This window comes from Ambystoma mexicanum, chromosome 5p, assembly GCF_040938575.1.
Source record: "Ambystoma mexicanum isolate Mex_15411 chromosome 5p, UKY_AmexF1_1, whole genome shotgun sequence".
NCBI lineage: Eukaryota > Metazoa > Chordata > Amphibia > Caudata > Ambystomatidae > Ambystoma > Ambystoma mexicanum.
In genome coordinates, this window is record NC_090930.1 from 497,365,874 (window position 1) to 497,390,541 (window position 24,668).

At 43.5% G+C, this 24,668-nt stretch overlaps 1 non-coding gene across 1 annotated transcript; it reads right to left on the reverse strand.

Moving 5' to 3' along the window:
• Positions 1-3,207: 3,207 nt before the first annotated feature.
• LOC138481864 (U6 spliceosomal RNA) lies at positions 3,208-3,312 on the reverse strand. The gene has a single exon (XR_011274460.1). It is a non-coding gene; the product is annotated as a U6 spliceosomal RNA (small nuclear RNA).
• Positions 3,313-24,668: the final 21,356 nt, after the last annotated feature.

Genomic DNA, 24,668 nt, shown 5'->3' on the forward strand with positions numbered 1-24,668 from the left:
GGGTGCCGGGAGCTTATTATTGAAGATGAAGATATAAGCCAAAGAAAAAATAAGAAGGACACAATGGGTCAACAAAACAGGAGCCATGGTGGGCAGATGTGCATCATTTATTTATTTGCATTTTTTTTAAGCGCTCACACAGCCCGCCGGCATCAAGGCGCTGTTACAGGAATTGTTTGTTTTGTTTTTTTTTGTTTTATTTGCGTAATTATATATTTTGTCTTAGTTACATATGTATAACAAGCTTAAATACCCAGAGGTTTCTGAGCGCGGACCCGGGGATCGGGCCTGTGTTGCTCCGTGTCGTCTTGCTTCCAAGGCAAACACGCTGCCGCTGAGCTATGCTCCCGGGTAATGCCACCTTTAAAGCAGTTGTCGTACCACGGCCATGTATCCTCAGTCATGCTGGCTCATTCTAAATAGGGCTTAGTTTAGCAAGAAATGTTGTGAATTTTAGCAAGGCTCATCACCTGCTTATCCATGTACTAACCTTGGTGCCCCCTGATCTTACCATCCATGTAGTACTTAGGTTTGTGTGCATGAGAGACCCTGCATGACCACCAACTCCAACTTGATGTAATATTGTTAAGAATAAAGGTGGATCCCTACAGCAAAAGCTTCCAAAAGCCCTTTGAGCCAAGTATCAAATGCCACAGCACTACCGAGTAGGCATCACTGGATGTTCTGCTCAAGATCAGAGCTACATGAGCAAATCTAAGCACAAAGTCAACACCTAGAATACCTTTTCATTAATGTTGATTCAGAACGTGTGAAGCTTCCATCAGGAAGACAGCATATATATCAGGTCATCATGGCTGCTCCCGCAGGCCCAGCATGTGCCTGATTCACAAAGACACAATTTCTGATTGCTAAGTGATGTCGCAGTAGCATTTTGATCTATGGTAAGAGGTTTTCCAGATTAGCTCTTATCACATTGCACTGAGCTCTTTGGAACCCAGGTACATCAAGGTGTCCACCTGCCATTTCATTTCTCAGTTTGACAAATGCGCCTGGAACCAGTCCACCCATAATGGTTAAACCTTGATTTTTGTGCTGTCTACTTTGTATCCCAAAAGGTGGCCATATAAATGTCCTAAATAGGGAAGGAATTGTGATATTCATGTCCGATGCTAGAACTACTCTATCATCCAAACAGAGAAGTTTCATACCAACACATTCATTAATTTCATCCTGCTTATTACCTGAACCAATGGCTCAAGTGGAAGGGGGAGCAGAAGTGGTGACAGGGGGTGTCCCTACCTTGCTCCGAGTTCAAATTTAAAATATGCTGGATAGAGACCATCATCCGGGCCTTTGTCTAGTGGATGCACTTATGCAATGAACTCTTCGCTTAGTCTGAATGCCTCCATTGCCTTAAACATGAATCTCCAGTTGATCTAATAAAAATGGTTTGTCTGCATCTACACTAATCGTTGTTAGCACGAGATCCATGTCTTTCGTCAGTCAAGTGGGCAGGAAGTGGCAGACATTGTCGAAGCCTTCCCAATCCACCTGTAAGTGACACTATATTCTATATATTAACCAGTGGATTAAAACATTTGCATACAGGGTGGCACCTGTGCTATTCAGTGAGATGGGTCTATAAGTAGCACAACTTTCTTTTGTCTTGCCCTCCTTGTGGAGCACTGTTCATCCCTTTTCTCATAAAAAGAGATAGAACTAGTCCCTTCCCTTTGCTTTCTTTGAACGACCACAACAGCACACTGCACTTGTTTTCAGAGTGCTTCTGGACCTCTGCAGGGACGTCCTAAATTCAGGAAAATATTCCTGAGTTCTGCACTTTGGCATTGTTACATTTCTGCATTATTTGGACAATCCCTCCTGTGCATAGATGCTTGTGGAACACTGTACATTCCATTGCTATGTCCGTAGAGGAGCACATGGTCTTCCCGTTTGTTCAGCATTCCCATTTGTCTTTCTGCTCTCTGTGCCTTTACCCGCTGGGCAAGCTGCCTGGATGTCTTTTCCCCTGATTCCTACTAGTTGTGCGCCATTCTAAATCATGGATATTTTTCTTGGCTTGTGTATGCACGGTTTGATGTATACTTGGCTAGGAACAGGACACAGTAGCTCCGTTCATAGCGACCGCAAGGCTGGTATTTACACATTAATGTTCTCAACCTTTTTTTCTGCATCTGTCAGATTAGAAATTCTACTTCTCTTCTTCCAAGATGACTTTAAGATGATACAACCCCAAAGAAAAAGTTTAGCCCAGGCCCACAATATTCCAACAGATGATACACTTCCTTCATTCAGGTCCAAATATTGAGAAATCCGCCTGTCTATTGTTTCAACAAATATGGTGTCTGATAGCATGGTATTATTAAATGCCCATCTTGCGCTCCTGGGTGGCATATCGGAAGAGCGCAGCTCAAGCACACAAGTGCACAGTCTGCCAGTGCTAGCGACACAATTGCACATCTTTCCACACTTGCCAGCTTTTTTCAGCCTACTAGGAAACAGTCTATTCTTGAAAAGGTCAAATTTTAGGTATTTGTCTATCTTTTGTTGTATATAGAGTAATTTATGTATTATGTGTAAAGTTTGTAAATTAAACTATATCACATTATAAATAAACACAGAAAAGGTCTTTTGAGCATTCATGTAGAATGGGCAGTCTTAGCCATCAGGCTTTGTGGTCTCACGCATATTCCAGGGCTAGATTAGCCATCAGTTCCATTAACTTTGTCCTAGCAGATGAATTGCCTGTCTCACCAGCTATTGACCAGTCTAGTCATGGGTCATGCCACAGAATGAAATCCCCCCAAAATGATCATACTCTCACGCTCTGCAATTCATTGAGATGCCTGACTGAGGAAGTTAGGATCCTCTTTGTTTGAAACATATCTTCAGGCCTATCCTTATTTTAAGGATCAACATTCTTCGGTCCTTGTTGAAGCATTTTGTATGCACTTTAACTCTCAGTCTTTTTAAACCAAAATACAAATGACCCCTGAGATGCCCATTGCCACACTGGGGTGACTCTGTTGGAGAGATCTTCTTGCTAGTTGGTCATGATCTTCTGTCTTTCTCTGTGCATATTCCCTGGGCATTGAAGGATTGAAATATTTAAAGAACGACTCCAAGACAGAATAGAAACATGCGAAAAAGAGTGAATAAAAACCCACATGTATAAAACGAACATGTCAGGTCTAGTGTAAATGAATTGCTCCATTGTTAACACCATGCAATATGAAAGGCTTCAATAATGTTCATGTCATCTTTGAACAGGAGCCATGCTCATCTTTTCTGTATGGTTCCAATGTTAATATATGTTCTGCCGACGCAAGCCCTCGTTTCCATTTCTAGAGTGTTAAACTGCCATCTGTCTGTATGGGAGGAGACAGTGGTGGGATGACTGGAAGTACACTGCGGCACATCCCTGGGATCATGATTGGTAAAACAGAGGTTTATAGATCATCTACCTGCGCTTATGCTATGGTCTTCTATAACATAATAGCACATACATTGTACACATTACAACATTGTCTAAATTGAATCACACACAGCATTGCATTAGAAGGTAGTGGTGTATTCCAACACGGATTTTCAATACATCAGCAGAGACTGCAATCGTTTATTTAAAAACAAGTCTTGTTCAGCATCAATCATGTGGCCATTACTATCCCCTGCGGGAGCATGTGTTGTGTAATTGACTGTGTCACTTGATTGTGTTGTTTGTGTAATATGTGCAAATGAAGTATAACTGGATGCAACAGTTATGCTATAATACCATAATGCGTGGAGGATATGGTTTGGGTTCTGATTATAATTGGGGATCCGGGTTACAAATCATTGCAATTGCAGGAATCTATGTGATTACTGCACCGCCTTTAATGCGACTTTAAAAAAAAAAAAAACATTTACACCCTTTTCACTGCATATATATGAGGGGGAATATCCCACTGCACCTTCCCCTACTCCCTCCAACATTCGTTATTTACTGTACCCACCCCCGACAAATATATGCAGTGAAAAGGGGATAAAAAATAAATAGAAAAAGCGACATGTTTGGCTGTCGCAGTGAAATCGGTGCAGTAATTGTATGATCCCATTGCAGGCACTAATTGAGAAATGCATTATACAACTTACTGTGCAATAGATTTCTCCTCAACTCCTCTGATTTTTCTTTGAAGATTTGTCTTGCTATGACTGGTGTACAGTGCCCCCTTCACAGGACTTTAACCCTGATCCTCTGTGTACGATATGCCATTGTCAGCTATCCATGAAAATCCTCTCCCTATTGAAATTCCTTCCCTGTGTTTAAATCCATCCCCAGAATATCTTCTTCCTACCAGGATGAATCTATCAGTAGCTACCCCCTCTCGTCCCCCCGCCACTCTCTTTCTCATGCTCTTTGTCTCATATCGAGCCTGAGCAGTTTCCCACTTTCAGGCATTTATTTGGCGGACTCCCATTCACTGGAACCCCCTCCCACTGAAATGTAGGACATACCAAGAATGACTGGCTTCAAGGTCACCCTCAAGAGCCACCCTCTCTCCCAAAAGTGAACTCTGCATTTTGGAGTGCAATCCTCTTCAGACATCTATATGCCCCTGTTTGGTGAATACCTTTTCATGTTCAATCCATTAATACAAATACAACTATATTCGAATCTGGTGTGTGTATTTCTCTAGTTCTTAATTTCTAGTTCCGCCCCTAACTGTTTTTTTCCCATCTGGACTAGTGGTGGGTCTGCCATATTGAGGTGTAGTTGTTGAGATTGTGTTGATCACAATGAACATTTTCATCACAATTAGATTATATTAGAAGTGATTGTTAAATATTGTCTGGGGTCTTTCTAGCTCTGTTTGAACTGGCCTTTCTCAATAGTGCTCCAATCATTCTACATTCCAGTTTCCTCATAATTAGGAAGCAGTTCTCTCTCAGATCTGGTGTGTAATAATTGTGATGTATTGCAGTGATTTGAGTTAACAGACCTTGAAGGCCATGTGCTGAAATAACGATATTCCATATTTTAATGGTGTCCTTCATCACTGGATAATGGTGTATTGATTTAGGTCTAGATTACGTTGGTGCCTACAATAGTCCCCACAATGGTTTTGGTTTTCCATCAATCACCTATTGTATATGTTCTCAATAATGATGCCTTCTTATATGACATAATATCATTTGGGATGTGTGCTCACCTTTAAGTGTAGGAATGCGTTGCTTGTTTGCTTTGGGAAATGATCATACTTTCCATGTTTATTTATCGATTTAATTAATTAATTTATTTATTTTAAAAAGCGCTCATCCAACCCGGAGGCATCGAGGTGCTGTTACAGACCAGCTACTTGCAAAACAATCAGAAATAGCAATAGAGTGTAATACAATGTGCAAGGTGAAGAGGAGGGGGGCAACATTCTAAATAAACAACCAGTTTTTGAGGGCTTAGTGTGGGGGGTAGTGAGTTACACTGTTTGGCAGCAATATAGGGAAAACTACTAGAGCCGCCGGCTTTGGCTCAGTTGAAGTTGGGTTGAAGTAGGTGATGCACGCACTGGGTATGGATATAGTTTTATAGTTCAGAGAAAGGTATGGGGGTCGGAATTGGAGAGGCACTTGTGGGTAATGGATATAGTTTTAAAGAGTATACGCTCACAAATGGGTAGCCAGTGTGCAGCTCTCCTGGCTGCAGTAATGTGATCCCTTTTGGGGATGTAGAGGGCAGCTCTGAGAGCATTACTCAGTATGATTTGTAACTTGTGTACGTTTTTTGATGAGATGCCAGTGAAGAGGACATTTCAAATAGTCAAGCCTGGAACCAATGACAGCTTGAGCAATTGTTGGGCAGTTCTCTGTGGAAAGAAAGGATCTTGAAGCATTAAGTAGTTTGGTTGCATAGGCTGCTGATGAGGCGATTGCACTCACTTGGCAGGCAATAGAGAGAAAAGCATCAAGGTAGATGCCTAGTGTCTTCACTGAGGAGGAGACTGGAACCTGGATGACATCAATAAGGAAGGCAGAGTATTGGGCGTTAAGGGCCCAAAGAGAAGGAGCTCTGTTTTATTTCCGTTCAGGCACAGATGGTTTGTCGCCATACAGGCCTGAATGGTGGAGCAAGTACTATTGAGAGTGTTAGAGTCTTCTGGATTGGCATACATTACAATGTGATGTTGTTGGCTAAATCCCCGACGGTTCTGCCCAAGAAAATAAATACATTGGAGTAAATGATCAAATGAGATCCATGTAGCAGCTCCATGTAAACCTCTACTGGCCATAGTGCAAAGGCACACCAGCATCTGTAGGTCGAAATAGCAACCTTCCAGAAACAAAGTTTCCTGCAGCCTTAAAAGTGCTCGTGAGAAACTCTGAAGCAGCTTCTCATGGTGGCTCCCTTTAAAAGTCCATTGACTTTAGGATGGTGATTTAATGTTAGATCAATGTCTTTTGTCACCCATGACTTTATTCGTACCAAAAGATACCAGTCAGAGAAAGTATGTTAAAAAGACTGCTAGGCCCAGAATGCTGCCTGGTAGCAGCGAAGTGGTATTGTAAAAATAAAGCCTCATATTAAAACTCAGTTTTTTTCCAGTGGTCTGTCATACCTGCCGTCAATGCACTGCCAACATACACATTGGTGCCTGTGAACATAAAGCAACATATTGGCAAAGAAATACTCTGTCATTTGAGCACGAAAAAAGTTATGGCCATACTAGTTTTGACATAGATGCATGTGCTATCGATGCCATTCACTGATTTGTCTTATGATAGATTGCAAAGGCTGAGCAAACACTTCCTGTCTTGGAACTGACGCCAGATGTCTTGTGCTCAATCCAGGAAGACCCTTTGCCCCTTTTACGCTCAAATGGTATCTATGTGTAAAATGAGGACTTTCAGTGGTTGCGACAAATCCACAACTGACTATGGAGTTTGTACTGCTTGGGAGGTTTAGGGCAGGCTATTAGGTAATGCATCCATGGCTGTTATTTCTCTATGAGGCATGAAATGGGCAGTCTAGGACCTCACAGACAGATATGATCGTCTCCACCATTTTGGATTTCTGGTTGTCTGCCACCTAGCACATCCACCAGAGATAACTCACAGTGTGAATGTCTGCAAATGTGAAAGACACTACCCAAGGTAGTGTCTCCATTCGACACTGGAGGGTCTTGGAAACTACCAATCCCTTTCTTCAATTTGTAAATAAATAGAGTGGAAGTTTTAAGCGCTCAAGGCATTCTTTCATAGAGTCAAGACGGGATGATCAACTGCAAAGAACGGCCCTATCCTAAACATCTGTGTTAATCATCTGGGACACTTAATTGGAGAACCAAGAAGCTTGCTTCTTGCTGAGATCCAGAGACCCAGGACACCCAGATACCCACAGGAGACAGCGTGCCTGGAGGTCCCTCTGAAGACCTTTGCTTGATTGGAAAAAGGGTAGAAGGGAGCTACAGGTCTGGGTGTTTTTTCGCAATAAGACCTATCAGTATCCCAGAGCCAAAATGTTTTACATCTGACTGCTGTGGCCTAGTAGACACTAAATGATATTTGAGCCAGCACCAAGTCAGCAAGCCACAGTTGAACTTCCAGTTGATCTAGCACAGCCCATTGCAATAGACTACTGCCTGAGGCATTGAGTGCAGCTTCAAACTGTCGAACTGCCACTCAGCCATTAGAGCTGGCTACTTTGAGAGCATAGTTGCAGAGACAGAATACTTCACATTGATTATCAGACCTTGAGGAACCTTATTGAATCCTGTTTTGCATAATTTAGCCATTGATCAAACCCTTCAAGTCACTGATGCAAAGACACTGCTGCCATGCCTAATGCTATCGAGCTGCTTATCTCAAAGGCATGGCTGTCATAACATAATATCATTGAGCCAATTCAAAGTCATCAACCTGTGGCTAAACCCATGTAAAACACCAACAGAAACCCGCTTCAGGCTGCTAAACCACCAAAGACTAAGGTATATGAACCAGCGTACTAGGTGCCAGTCCCTGGTACACTAAGTACTCTGACCACCAGGCCTTACCTTGGGCCCTAGATAGGGGCTGGTAAAATCCCTTGTCATTACCTTGGCCCAAACAAAACTTTCTAAATACTGTTTTTGTGGTTTCTTGTTTCTAATAATAGCTTATTTATGACATACCTCCAACATTGCAATTCGCAGCTCGCCATTCTCTATTCAGCCCGTCTCTACTGTGGTTTAACCTTTCAGTGTGCAATGTTAGTGTTTTTAGTACATACTCTCTAAGAAAGTGCTCTTTGTGTATAGTCCTGTTTGGACATTCCTCTGGGTGCACTCACTGTGATTGATTAATTGTTTAGTTCTTCTAAGTTACATATATGGAGAGACTACCCTCCCCTGGGCCATTGGTATGTTATGTTATGTTATGTTATGTTATGTTATGTTATTAGAATTAATAGAGCGCATGTTCGCACAAAGGCATCATGGCGCTAAGACCGGCAACGGACAACTAGTAGTGAAGCTAGAACAGAAAAGATTTCAGGGAATGACGAAACACAAAATGGTCAAGAATAGCCCGCAGCCCATGGGGGAGAGCGTTCCAAGCCTTAGCTGTGACAACTGAGAAAGCTCGCTCACCCATATGGGGGAGTCTGAACCGGGGGAGCAGTTTTCAAATGGATAGAACAAGATGGAACATATGGAACAAATTTAGCCCAGAGATATTCTGCCCTTACTTTATAGAAGGCGCGATGGAGCATGCATAGAGATTTAAAAAGCACACGCTTCCCAACAGGCAATCAGTGAAGCTGTTCGAGTAGGGGAGACATATGCACTCCCAACGAAGGATGAAGAACAGACCTGGCTGCACCATTCTGAAGAAGTTGAAGACGGTTCGTGAGATAATGAGGTTGACCAAGATAGAGCAAATAAATTGCAGTAGTCAACAGTACTGAGTACAAGAGCTGCCACAACCGGATCTTGAAGATGAACCCGGTTGTAGGGGAGGACATTTCGGAAGATTTTCAGTTTAAAGTGACCAGCCCTACAGACAGCCGCAACCTGGTTATCCATGGATGGCGATAAAGCAATCTTTACACCCAGGTTCTTTACTGATGAGGAAGGCATACGAAAAGGGCCAAGAGAGGTAGGCCAGAAGTCGGCCGTCCAGAAAGAAAGAGGAGTGGAGGTACCAACAACAAGAACCTCTGTTTTGTCACCATTAAGTTTAAGCCAGTTTGCCGCCATCCAGGAGCCCAGGGCCTCAAGGCAACTACTAAGCCATGCCGCAATATCAGACTGAGTAAGAGCAAGGCAAACCAAGATCTGCGTGTCATCAGCATAGGAGTAATACCTGAAGCCATTGGACTGGATAAGGCGGAGAAGTGGCCTAATATAGATGTTAAATAATATAGGTGATAATGCAGATCCCTGAGGGACCCCGCAAGACAACAAAACCGATTTTGAATGGAAAGGAGGAAGAGAAACCGACTGACAGCGATCGGCCAGGAAGGCAGAGAACCATGCCAGAACTTGGCCAAACAAGCCAGCCGCCGATAAATGGGAGATAAGGGTGGGGTGGTCAACTGTGTCAAAAGCAGCAGATGGATCTAACAATAACACTGCACCAACCCCACCCTGATCAGCCAGGCAAGCCAGGTCATCCAGCACAGAAGACAGAACAGACTCTGTGCCCCTACAGGGCTGAAAACCCGACTGAAAGGCATCAAAGAACCCAGAAGATTCCAGAAAGGAGGAAAGCAGAGGAGACACAAGCGACTCCAACAACTTCATAAGGAAGGGATGCAATGAAATAGGACAAACATTTGTGAGCACAGTAGGATCTAAAGACGGTTTCTACAATAAAGGAATCACAAGTACATATTTCAGGAAATTAGGACTCTATCCCTCACTGAAGGAAGCATTCACTGCAGTTGTAATTAACAAAATAAAATCACCTGAGATTTCCTTAAGGAAAACAAGAAGAATAGGATCAGCAGGTAAAGCCGATTTAAGCCAATGAATAGCTGCGAGAACGTCTTGATCAGAGAACACCGGGAAAGCAGACCATGTAAAGTTAGTTGACGACGAACAATTAGAGGAAGGCAGAGCAACAGGCTGCAAAGAAATATTACTAAGATTGTGGCGAATAGTGTCAATTTTGCTTTGGAAAAAGCAGGATGCAAATTGCAAAAATCCTTGGAAGGCACAGCCTGAGACCCAGATTTAGCTGGAGAGGAGAGAGAGTGAACCAGATCAAACAGCCCATTGGGTTGGTTTACAGCAGTCTCCACCTTCCACCTACAGAAAGATTTTGATATCCTTATGATAGGCTGACAAAATGCAGTGAAAGGACATTTAATCCTCAGGAGAATAGTTTACATGCCATTTCCTCTCAGCTTTCCTGCATCGAAGCTTGCCGGCCCTCAGTTCATCAAAGAACCAGGGCTCGGAGGGATGACTTTTTTTTTTACAAAGCCTAAAAGGGGCCAGCCGCAAAAAAAGAGGCATCTAAAGATGTCAAAGAACAGGGGACACCCTGAGCCAGCTGTGACTGCAGTGAGGCTACTAGCTCAGGGTTAGAGACCCTGTGCCAGCTGCGTTTAGGGATAGCAGGTTTGGCTACTGGTAGAATGGGATCTAGATGGAGAATGGGAAAAGGTCCAGAAAATGGTCCGACTATAATACTGGGCTAGGGAGAGAAATAATGGTAGAAAGCCTAGGAGCAAGAACAAAGTCCAAGGTATTTCCTAGTCGATGAGTGGGATAAGAAAACTACTGAGGAAGACCAAGATAAGACATAAAGGCTAACACATTTGCTACCTAAAATGCATTTTTTGTATTTGCTGGGAGGTTGAAATCTCCAACAATCGGAAGATTAGAGTATTTAAGTTGGAGTTCCAATACAACTGTGTGAAAGTCCACACAGAAAGTGCTATCAGCACCAGGCGGTCGATAGACCACAAGAACAGATAACATCGAGCTGGTACCTAAGGAGAATGGGGAATACTATATACTTGTGTATGTAATGTAATGTATGTAATGTAATATGTCATTTGTATAGTGCTTAGTGCCATTTCTATGGCCTCAAAGTGCTGTTGGTGAACACCCTTGAAGGACCGATGTCTAAGGTAGGAGAATTTGGTCAGAGAAATCTAGAATGCGTGTGTCCATTTTAGCCAGAACGAGGTAAGTACGGATGGCTAAGTCCCTGCTTGCAACCCATGTAGAGTTGACTTGTGGAAGGGTGCTGTGAGGGCTACTGGGAGAGTATGTGAATCAAGATGACTAATTACGTGTCCAGCTAGACCAAATGTTATCATAGGAGTTAGCTGCATTCTAGTGGCAGAGGTAATTTGCAATATGAGATAAAGTAGTGGGTGTGTGCAGATGTGTGCGACTAAGTGGCCGTACCTTGAGAGGGAATACAGCTATCTTCTATCAAGATGGAATGCGATACGTACCTTTGAGTCATGGTAAATTATTTGTTTCGTAGATGGAGTGCAGGTCCTGTCATGTTGGTCTATGAGAATCCTTTCTGTGCGTGTTTAGTACTTCTTTGGAGTTTCCTCATCCAACTCATTGATGCCCCTGCCTACCTGTTTGGGGGTGAAGTTCACTCGAGAGACAGTATTGGTTAGTTGGGACGCATGTGGGAAGAGCCAAGTGCTTTCCGGGAAGGCGAGGTGATCCACTATGTGGCGGATAGTAAAAGGGGTAGGGTTCTATATTGTGAGTGCTTGGACAGAGAGGGCAGATCCCCCTATTCTGGTCGATTTTGCAGAAGGTATGACCAGGAGGAGAGCAGTGCCTGATCTCAAGATTCTGTTGGGTCTGTAGGGAGTGAGCTTCTGTTGTAGATATTATGGGCCTGTGTAGTGCAGAGCATAGTGGGTGATGCCCATACCGTTGAAAGTGGACAGATAAGTTGTGGTACATATTTGGGCGTGTAGTATAGAGCCATTTGTCTAACCTAGAACCACTCCTATGCAGAATAGGATTTTTTCGCATCTATATAACATCTCATTTCTAATTTTAATGTGATCTTAATTTATTAATTGGATGAACATGAATTTAGCAATTGTCGGATTTTCCCCAACACATACATTTCAACATTTGTAAAGCTTGAATGACAACATGCAGATGTGGTCAAATGTAGACCTTGACGCTGTTCTCCATGGCCAGCTTCAAAAAGTTAATGCCACTTCTCCAAATATTTGTCTAATTCCATAAATAGTGTGGGGAACTATGTGTTTGTTGTATGCACTCCCAGATATCTTATGTTTTACTCTATTTAATGTAAATGGCATAGCTTATTTCAGATGCTTCATTATTTTAATTAAAATCATGAGTAGGCGCTGACAAAGTTTGTGACTAGTCGACTGTGATTATTCATGGGTCTCCGCTGTAGAGTTAGGTTTATGTGTACATTTGTCAGGTCATTTTTGGCTCCTGAATCTGGCCACAGACTTGCAACAGCATACCATAGCCTGCACCTGTGGGCCGGCTCGTACAAGAAATAGCATAAACACTATTTCTAGTGCCCGTGAATTTAGGTGATTATAAGGTGATTTAACGCGCAGGATCGTAGAGGTTTATTATGTGAAGATCTGAAATACTACTCTATGCACAGGGAGGCCCAGGGACTTGTGAATGGCACGGGAATACCTTTGCAACTGCATCTGCAAGCATGAAATGATGTTATAGGAAAGCAACCTTTAATAAAGGAAGACCATAGGGCATGCCTCAAAAAATACATAATAATAATAATAATAATAATAATAATAATAATAATAATAAATAAAAGCTACAAATCCCGATTTCAAGCGTTCCTGATCACTTAGGGTTTGATCCTTCCTAGTGAATAAAACAGCTGAAGCTAAAATGTGGATACCTGAGAATTAAGCCCATATGAATTTCCAAAAAAGCACCTCATAGATAACTTAAATTGTTTTAGCATACTTTGTCCAATACAGGAAATGTTGGGTTTTTGGCAAAGTTGAAACTTGGGTCAAACGTGTGGGCTTCTGGGTCTCTGATGGTGAATCATCATCCATTCAAGAGCTTTGAGTCTGGGGTTTGTTCATGGAGCTCGTTCAGCCAATCGGAGTCCTTAAATCTCTTAAAGGAGGTTCAAACCTCTATGAATACCAGCTCACTTCCTGTTTCTTTGTGGGGTTTGCTAGGCTGTAAGGGTAGGTGCGCACAGGGCTGACTCACACTTTGATGATGTTTGGATGGTTTGTCACCTAGTTGAGCAGAGCTTTGAGAGGAGTTGTAGCGTTTTAGGAGTTAGCTGCTGTTTTTGTTATCTAGTTTGCTGGTCTCTAGTGTGTCCCCTTATTTTGGTGTCTTTTAGTCTATTCTTAGTTTTCCCCATAGAAAAAAAGAAAAACAAATTTCTTCGTGTGCCTTTCCCCTTTAGTTTCCCCTAATAAACCTAAGATAGCAAAAAGTAATATCCTGTTACTAATCCTTTTTGGTGTCATCTTGTTTCCCCAATTGCTGTTCTGTTGTTTGTGTTGGTTTCTCATGTAGTGTTGTTTGTTCTAGCAGGAACTGAGGTTTGTTGACTTTCTGTTGGGGTGTTCTTCTTGGCTCTAGGTAATGCTTTCACAATTTTCGGTTCTAGGAGTGTGCTTGACATTTCATGGTTCGGAATGCAGGATATGCCAAACGAGGTCCCATTGGACTTGCACAATGGGCCACCGCAGGCATTGTCTCCTGCTAGGGGGCCCAGGCTTTCTGGAAGTCAAAACATGCTATTTGACTCAGCGAATCCAACCCATGAGTCCACGCAAACAGAGTTTAGCACACATGAAACCTCGCACACAAGCCAGGTGGTGCTCAATTTTGCAATGAGAATTTTATTGAAACTATGTGGCACCATCCATGAAGATTGGAAAGACCAGGGGAGGATGATTGCCACCCTCTACTCACATCTGGGAGGGGAAAACAGGAACATAGGCCCGCATGTCATTGACTTGAGGGGAGATACACTTCCAACTAAACCATTAACCAGTAATGGAGGTGAGAAAACTACGACAGCCTTGGATAAAGTGAGTGATCCTAACCTGGGAGCGAGTAGAACTGCTACGGGGAAAAAAGGAGAAAAACCTGTTGCGGCCCCTGCATCTAGGAGGCAGGTCCGACTGGCAAACAAAGGTTTGACAAATGGCCGTATCAACAGACGTCAACCCTGCCGAGACTGGAAGAAAGTGTGCAAGTGGTGGCTCCACGCCCCCGTGCAATTCGACCCCTCGCCCCATGGCCAATAATATATAAAACAAACAACATAAGCGGGCAGCCAGGAGAAAGAGAAGATCAGCAAAGACCGTGGGCACTTTAACAAGCTGGCTGCTAGGAGAGCAGCCGAATCAAGAAGGCTCAGTGCCCACGGGACAACCACAGGGGGACAAGAGATTTAAATACATTTCTCCAGCTGACCTTATCCCGCGCCCTCCACCGCAATCAGCTATGGTGCAAGCCTCGGATTCTGAGGACCAGACATGTTTGACCATGCCTCAATCTTCAGCGGAGGGAGAGGTGCTTGGTGCGCCAGTTAACAATGTTGACATAAGAAAGATGACAATTTCACCGGTGGACAGCAATAAACCTGTGTCCCAATTAAATCGGTCCACTTTGTTTGCTTTGTTCGCCAAAATACCATCCCTCCTCATACTTAATTCAAGCGATGTCGACTTTGTGGAACCCTTACGGATACCTGGAGTTAAATTCACCACAATCCATTGCTGCCTGTCGGAAACTGCATCAATGATAAGGGCAAAGCGGCCCTGGCCTACTAAGGATATACCCTGGATCCACCTCTTCCCAAAGCCCCACCCGGAGAGGAATGTCGGAAATGTAAATGTGCCGCCACTGTAACCAAACTCACAGATGAACAAGGCTGAGAGCGGCTGCAAGAAATGTTTGCACAAAGGAAAGGAGGGTAAACCTCCACCATAACAAGTTGGAATACTAGGGGCTTTAGTTACTGGATCAACGCGGGGGGCTCCCGCGCTTGGCTATTATCATCCGAGCTTTTCTTACTGCAGGAATCATGGGTTACATTTGAGGTGGAATTTGATGGTTATGTTACTTTTCAGTCCCTGGCAATAAAGGGTGATTTGGGCAGACCTAGGGGCGGCCTACTGACCAGTGTTAAATCCTCTTATAACCGCAGGTTGATCCATGAGGGTGGCCCGGGGGGAAACTTATTGGTAATACAGATATCCCCTCCAGGGGCTGGGGAGAGTTCAATGATATATTTGTAGCCAACGTGTGTGATCCCCCCGGGGAAACTATTACGGAAGCCCTTGGGGATACATTGGATTGAATACTGACTTCATGGTCCATGGGAAAAGACCCAGCACTTGTATTACTCTGTGGAGATCTAAATACAAAATGCCTTGACCTGGAAGGGAGTGGGAATTATGCCCATGTTATTAATTACTCTATTCTACCTTTGGCTGGGAGCAACCCTAAAGGGAAAGTGTGGCTTGACATTTGCAAGGAGTGGAACATGACAATACTTAATGGCTGCTCCCAGGGCGACTCCCCGGGCAATTGCACTTGGGCCGCTGGGACAAAGCGCACAGTGCTAGATTACATGGCAGTGACAGAGTGCCTTCGGGGACATGTTGCCCAACTAAGCATCTCCCTGAATAATTACAGTGATCATGCAACCCTAATATTAAGTATGGAGGGAGGAATGAAGCCCGGATTTGTTGGACAACATTGAAAAAATGAACATCATCACCTTCCCGATTCAAAGAGAAATTAAACAGTTGCTCTGGGGGAAAAACCCAGAGGAGATTGAACAGTGGATAACTCATATTACCCAGTCACTGTTTAAGGGAGCCATTGTCCCGGGGGTGGGATGGAAGGCGGGAGGAATTGTAGCCTTCGATGTTAACATACCCGATAAGAAACAGGAGATGCGCCGCTCTATCCGCGCACTAAGAAGGCCAATGGCTACTGTGGATGATTATAGTCCGCTAAAGGACCAAATCAAGGTGATAAAACAAATGTTTTGCTTCTAGTTACGAGTATATCGTTTAACTACCCAGAGAGCGCAGTGGCAATAATTCACTGAAATACTCTGCAGTAGAAATAGCCGCAATATATGGCACTTCTTAGCTAAGGCAAGGGGTGAGCAGAAGCTAAAAGTACTGAATCCTATTTCAGGTGAAACATGGGCTAATTACATTGCTAACACATTCCACAAGGATGGTGTGACAACTACCAGGTTGTCTGTGTGCGAAAAATTGTGGCCACTCCAACTTAGCCACAGCATAATAAAACAAATAATTTTGAAACTAAAGTCTTCCAACGCACCAGGCCCTAGTGGGCTGGCAAATGCAGTTCTGAAAAAAGATCCTAATAATTGGGCACAGGTGCTGCTTACATTATTTTCTCGCATTTGTAGGACACGCCTAGTTCTATTATCGTGGAAAAAGTCTTTATTGATTCCTGTACCTGAAAAGGGCGATAGGGGCTCACCCGCTAACTATAGACAATTGTCTATGCTAGATGTCACAAGCAAAATCTTTATGACACTGGTTCTGAAAGAAGTAGAAGCCTGGGTAACAGAAAAGCAGATTCTCCATTATGCACAAACAGGATTTAGACCTGGGGCTAGCACCACCCATAACATTCGGACGCTTGACCAGTTGATCAACAACACTTCTACCAGTCGGGAGTGCACCATATATATCGCCTTTATGGAGTTTAGCAGTGCTTTTGACTTGGTGGTTCGTGAAACCATATGGTCAAAACTCAGAAACAAGAACTGCCCGACTTGGTTAAAGGAATGGTTCGGTAAAAAAAATGTTATTGCCCCTACGGGTCGTCCATGTGTTTTTAAGCCTAAGTCGCTCGATTTTAGAAAAATTTCCTATGGACCTTACCCGAGTTTTTGGCCATTAAACGCACGTGAAAACAGGCATCAGGGAGCTGCCATTTTGTGATAATCCTATCACTTGCCGCATCGCCCTGGCTGACCTGCTTTTGCGGCACTAAATCATATCCCCCGCCCCTGAGCCTGACATTATCAAAACATTCATATTCCCTGCCTCTCTCCGTGACGTTACTGTGCTGCGTAGGCAAAAGCACCCAGTCGTCTTCTACGCGACTTCACAGAGAACCCGGAAACCAACACAGATCAACTCACAACACAGCGCGCCACAATTCGGAATATGAAACGTACTTTAAAATCAAACAGCAACCCAGTGCATTTGGTAAAGTACATTTTTTTGACATTAAATGTTTATAGAATATTCAGCAATTGCCATATTAACTCGGAATTCCATTTATTTTCTTTTATCTCTATCCGCAAAAACTGTTCCGTTTTATCGTGAGTCACGCGCTGTTGCTTTATGGTACACAGGGTGTTGGTTTTCGTTAAAAGAAGCACTTTGGTCGCACGGTGAACCGCAAGGCTGTTCCATCAACTAGGCACTAGGCCAGCGTAAAGGTTGATATGTTGCTTCTAGCCACTAGTACCGCGTAAGGGCATATGGGCCCTTGGCGATCGTCCCATAAAATCGTCAAAGTGGTGCAGTTGTTAACAAGAAGCTGTAGCTGGCGGTTGAAGAAGCCGTCTGCCGGGGTCTGAAACTGGTGGCAGTAGCAGCAGGGTAGGATATACATAAAAAGTATAATTAGTCTCGCCAGCCGATCTTTATTAATATTATTCATATTATTTATTACGGCCGATCTGAAACTATTTGCTTGCAAGGAAAGTGCAATGGAGTATGTTCGGCTCTAAAATCAATGCGAAAAGTAACAAAATAAATTGAGGTTAGCAGACAATGAGAAACAACTGTTTGTCTACATGCATGTGGAATATGGACCTGCATGCCCATGTGCCCGCTAAAAGGATGATCCCACAAACGTTTTCCTAGCTCTTCATTCATTCATTTATTTATGCATCCATTCATTAATTCTTAATTCCGGTATAAAAGCGTCTAAAGAGTTACTTACATTATATTTGCAATTTCCATTGTGTCTCTGCGTAATGCAGTCCGTAAATCTCACTGTGCTCTTGACAACGATTTTTTGTATAATGAACTAACATGAAACTCGGTCTAGTTTCAGAATTTTCTGCCTTATCGTCTCTTACGTTATTGCACCCCCCCTTCAAATGAAGTTCTTTCGGCATGGTCCCTGTCTCTCAAGGTCAAAAACCAATAGAACCGTATACTGCCAGTGCGAGTTGTGGGCCTCTTCAGGCCGCGAGCTGAAAATCAAAGCCGCTGACCTTCACTAGAAATGAGCATACATTCTTTCTTTGCAACATCCCGTAGCAAAGCTATCTGTGAGAAATTGAAGTTTCAAATCCATCTATGTACTGCGCATCAATGTGCAAATGCGAACTGGCTTCTCTCCCATCTGCAACGGCTCGCTTGACGCGTTCTGAGGCCCCCAATTTTGTCCTCGTTGTCTGCGAGCTTTGCAGCCCCAAAGAACCATAACTATGGAGACATTTAATTTTTGGGGGAAGGTCAGGGAAAGTATAAAGTACCCGAGGAGTTGAGTTGAAAGTGAGATTTATTGTTTGTTTGTTTTATTATTTGCAATACGCAAGCCTCCCCTCGGTTAACAGTGCGCAGCATTTACATGAGATTGCGAAAATTAGTTACATCAACAAAAATATATACATACACATATAGACAAGGTCAGCAATATTAGGTGAATAGAGAGAGAATTGAAAGATGACACCCAGGTTGTTCACCACCCAGGATGGTGAAGGTAGGGGTTAGGGTTAGCATACTTTGTATGTACACTGTACAATAACATTTATTTACAAAAAGACAATCGTATTACAATTATTTAAACCGGGATTTGTACTTCACAACCAGCTCTCCTTTGGGTGGACATGGCACAGTGGCAATGTTTGGTGGCAATGGATCAGTGCTCTGCACAGAAACGTTCAAAATTCCATATCTGTGCTTCTCTACTACAGCAACAATAAGGCTTTTGACAAAGTCGAACTCCATTTCCTCATAGACTGGTTTGATCACCCATTGCTTAGTTCTTTTTGAAAAGGCCTTAGTGTAGTGAGGCATCCTTACATTACCCGTAGTCCTAGATTGTTCACGACGAAATTCTCGTTATGGGCCAAGACGACAAGTAGAGTCCTATGTCTCATGCCCTGTATGCTGAAATGCAAGCGCTTTGGGCACATATTGTGGAACACCTCCAAACCTCCTGTGTGACAGAATTCTGTCAGTCCACTCAAATCTCTTGATAGAGTTTTATTGAAAACAATCTTCTCAATGGCTTTGTGTGTCGGTGATGATGGAATCAACCACTTCTTCTTCCATACCTCCACTGGGGACAAAGGACCATGTTCACATTGGTGGAAATGTAGGTTTTCTGACCAGCGGTGCACGTTGGTACAGTGGTGCATCAGTGACCGCCATTTTTCAAGTAGTATTTCCACTGACCCTTCACAAGTTTTGGAGCTCCACCAAAGATGGTTGCTGATAGACTGGGACCACTCTGAAATACTTTCCAATCCTTTTTTTTCCCCTGCAGCTGAGATTTTCTTATTGATTGATTTAGCAAGATGCCATACGTCAAATTGATGTTTAATATGTGGGAACTGCTCTCTCATTGTCTTGGCAATTGAAACGTGTCTGTCTGTGGCTATGAGGTCGATGTGCATTGCCCTCGATTGTAGATATTCCACTGATTTTATAAATCCTAGTTTCTCCATGGCCACTGAGGATGTACATTATGTTACCTGCACGACCACCGAACTCACAATTTTCTTACTGTCCATGTCCTGAAAGTGGTAGGTGCAGTACTTGTCAGAAAATCCAGGGCTGTCGCACTGTCCATCGTCGGCTAGCCTGAATCGTTTGCCTTCGAATGTACTTGCTACAGACAATTGTTCAATTTTCCAAGCATCACTAATGACCGGAAACAGATAATCATGTTGGTATTTGTAGTACTGTGTTTTTGAAATGAAATGGAGTCCCACAAACTGAAAGAAAGACTCTAACTTTCTAAAACTGGACCCACTAAAAAGTGATGCAGCTGCACACAGTAGATTGCCTGCTGGCAGTTTCCCCAGCATCGGCTGTGCAGACCATGAGAACGTATGATTTAATCTACAGGCGGCATTTATTTTGACGTTACTGCCTTTTTTTTGACGAGTGACATGAATCAATGGCTTCCCACATACTTTCCCTCTAACGGAATGCCCACATTTCAGCATACTTATAATATTCATCAAACAACTGTCGAATATTATGGGCCTCATTACACATAGTGCGGTAAGGGTAACCCTTACCGCCTTACTACGAGGTCCCTTTGCGGGTTGGTACTTTAACGCCTGCTTTTTAGCAGGCGTTAAAAACAAACAAACCCACAAAGGGACTAGGGTGCTAATTACGGTACCGCAATTTGCGTAATTATCGCCTTCCCCATTCCCACAGAGCCCTATGGGGCAAAAATGGGAATGGGGAAGGGCAATGGGGGAAGCGGAAATTACCGCCCCACCAACCTTGGAATAGGGCGGTAATTCCCCTTTCCTCCAATGCGGTGCCGGTATTTCACCGGCATGGACCAAGGTGCTAATAGCACCTTGGTCCACCGCCTACCGTGTAATGAGGCCCAATGTATTTGCCCTCTTTCATTAGACTGTCATCCGGCGTGAATGTTGTTTCGGCCTGTGACGTTGAGGACATATCACCACATTTGAAAGAAATATCGCTGCTATCAAGTTCTGATGCGTCGGTGAATGCTGCTGCTGGTTCATTCTCTGTCATTTCAACATCTGCTACTTCAACATTGATGGGAGAACACAACAATGTCGACAGCTTTTTTGGTGGCAATTTTTTGGCAGGTGTAGATTGTGTGAATTGATCTGCGACTACTTCAGAGCTATCTTCAATACATCCAGTATCATGTTGTTGTGGTTGTGCGGTCGCACTGTAGCAATGGTCCAATACAACATTGCTGGATTCTCTGGACACATTCATTTCATGTTCTGGCCATTGGACATGAGCATCTCGAGTCTCAACACGCCGTGTCTGAATTCATAGTTCCACCATAGTGTAAATGGTCTGGCAAGCAACATCTCTCATTCGCTTCACTCTCTGTGTATGTATACTTTGGACACCCACGGGTAACTAGAGTATAGATTGGAAAAGGGATGTTCAGTTTAAACACAAGATAAAGTATAGTACAATTGACTGGAAAAAAACATAAAATAGGCCCCAGCACAAAAAAATTTCTAAAGTTATGAACTGTTTGTAACTAACCTTATTTTTGTTTCTTTTCTTTGCAACTTTTTTGACTTGACCTTCAACATCTGCACGCTGTAGCTCTGATTCGTTTCTGCATCTCTTCCCTTCCTGTTGCGCTGCAACAACTATATTTTCTGTATCCGCATAGACAGCACGGAATGAGGCCCCATCGACTCCCTGAAACATAGTACTTTCATTACTGTGTATCAAAATATTGTTAGCATAAAACACACGTGAGGACGAACACACAGGTACATCTCAATAGCCAAAGACGATTTAAACATTGTGTGGAACAATCAAACGACAAGTATTCGACCTCTGATGACCTTGTTCGATGGAGCTGTCAGTATCCATACCTCTGGCTCTGCATGGACTGCCACAAATGATTGTATTGAAGAGGAGGCATCAGCAACTCCCTGAAACACAATATGGTTTTCAATATTGTAAACATAACACACACTTGGGGTCGACGGCACAGGTACATATAACGAGATAACCACAAATGTTGCAATGTCTAAAAGAATCAAGGAATATTTAAATATGATCAGATTTAATCGACTTATTTCTCCAATTTATTTACATCTGCATCATCTAAATGGGATCTTGTGATTGTAGTGGAAGCTCCATTGTCTCCCTGAAACACAGTACTTGCATTAATAGGGAAGAAAGTATAGCAAATGGAATCACGTTATATGATCACGCTCGATGGAGCTCTCAGTATTCATACCTCGTGCTGCTGAAGAATATCTATGGATGTTGTAAATGTGGTGCGCACTTCCGTAAGCTGTTGCGCCGATTCGTATCCGCATGGTCCCGCTTCCCCTGGAATTACTTGAATGTCAGGCTCCGCATCAAGTGCGTGGGTTGACGCTTCAACAACTGCCTGAAACATAGTATTTGCATTAGTAAAGATTACAATATTGAAAACACAACACACACTTGGGGTCGACCGCACAGGTACATATCAATGGCTAACCACAAATGAAACATGGTGTAGAACAATCAAACGACAAGTGTTCCAGTCCTGGTGATCATGGTCGATGGAGCTGTCAGTATCCATACCTCGTGCTGCTGAAGAACATCTTGGGCTGTTGTCAATGTGGTGGATGCTTCAGCATCTCCCTGAAAGAAAGTACTTCCATTAGTATGGATAACACTAATTATAACTGAAAACAAACACCAGGGGACGACAACTAAAGTGTATATCAATTGGAAAGCACTAACCAAACAATTGGTAAAATAATCACACGATACATAAAAACTATTACTTGACATGCATAAAACAAGTCTGTAGCGGAATAGCCAAGTATGATTACCTGATACGCGCTAGAAGTGGTTGATAACTGCGGGCATGTCACGGATGTAGAATGTTCTTGCTTCAGATTCAGTGGATAGTCAAGCAGTTGTTAAGGTAAATTATTGGTTGATAATGAAATGCAAATATTAAAAAATTGACATGTAAACCGACAGAATACTTGAGAATAATGCTATTGAAAATGCGCAATATAGTTCAGTTTCCTGTGCCCATAAATAGATTACCTTTGGGGGTTATAAAATCGAAAAATAATGTATTGATAAATGTCATTATTCAAAAAGCTATACACTCATATCAATATCGAAAGTATTACAAGGGAGTATTACAAGGGACACAACACCTAAAATATCAATTAATCAATTTGGCTACCTGCACACTTCCGCAAGGCCTAAAGCTAACTCCGGACACTTGACTCACCAGTGGCGGAATGTGGACGAATAGAGTTGGAATAGCGTTCGCGAGCAATTTTCGTGTCATTCGCCATTTATTCTTCTTTGTTACCCAAGATGTGGCGTACATTTTCAAGGAAAAGAGCCGGCTGCAGATGCGGTATCAATCACCCCTCTTGTCCTCTAAGACCTGTTGGACTCTACTTTCCAGCTCATCCAGTGGATATCCGCAATGTCTGACCCATTCTCTTATTCGATCAACAGTTTTCGGGAATGTATGCATTGTAGTGCCTGCAGATTTAGCATGGGTCTTCGAAGGGGAACCGCTAATCGAACAGGCAGGTATTGTTAAAAAGTCTGAATAGTAAATATCAAGATTATTATAAAACCTTGATGAATGAAAATGTCATAAACAAGTAAATGAACCATACTATGTTCAATGAAAGGTTTGTTTTGGTCGCCGGAACTATACTAGTTCATCATGTGCGGCTTAGTATTTGCATAAGTTACCGAAATTTTTTAAATGATGTGAGTAAACTCTGAACATGTAACTCGTCCCTTGGATGTTCTGTCTTGCACGAAAAGGAAACATGCTTACATTATAGACTGGACCCCCGAAGGATGCAATTCAATGACAATTGACACAGATGAAAATAAATAGATCTATTGATAGCATAACAATTGAAACTCAAGTCAATAGCAATGAGACCAATGACCATAGCACTATTGGGTACTGTAATCGCAAATAGATAGAAATGTAAAAATGACCGAAATATGACTAGGATATATGGCCTTACCTTGACCAACAAACAGTTGGATTCAGCAGGCCGAGCTGTATGTTGCAGGAGAACAGGTAGATGGCCACAGGTAGCACACTGACGAGTTTGCTCGAAGCGGTCACAGATAGCACGACGATGAGCAGATTAGCATAGATCTCAGTGCTTCTCAGGTAGAAGGTTGAGGAGTTGACTTGCAAAGCACAAAGATGTTCTCATGAGACATATCAAGTGGTTTATAAAGTATTAGAAACAGGCGTGTTTGTGAATGAATGACGTGTGTATGTCGTGGTAATATGTGGTTTGCAGGGGGGCGGCCTGCCTCAGGGGAGGCCTGCCTGGAGACACGGGGTCTGAGGAGGCCATGTGAGCGATGGCCCCTGGGCGTGGGGTACCTTTTGAAGTGTACATGCTGTTTGGCACCTTGGCCGTTTGCGCCCGTGACAGCCCCCCATGCCAGCGCTCATCCCCGGGTGTGAACCGCCTTTGATAGAGGGGGGTGGGATGGATGTGCCTGGGGCGTGCAGATAAGGCACAGGAAGACTGCTGAATGGAGACACACTTATGTGGATTGCAGGGGGGCGGCCTGCCTCAGGGGAGGCTTGCCTGGAGACAGGGCGTCTGAGGAGGCCATGCGAGTGATGCCCCTGGGCGTGGGATACCTTTTGAAGTGTACATGCTGTTTGGCACCTTGGCCGTTTGTGCCCGTGACAGCCCCCCATGCCAGCGCTCATCCCCGGGGGCGAACCGCCTTTGATAGAGGGGGTGGGATGGATGGGCCTGGGGCATGCAGATAAGGCACAGGAAGACTGCTGAATGGAGACACACTTATGTGGATTTCAGGGGGGCGGCCTGCCTCAGGGGAGGCCTGCCTGGATTGACACGGGGTCTGAGGAGGTCATGTGAGCGATGGCCCCTGGGCGTGGGATACCTTTTGAAGTGCACATGCTGTTTGGCACCTTGGCCGTTTGCGCCCGTGACAGCCCCCC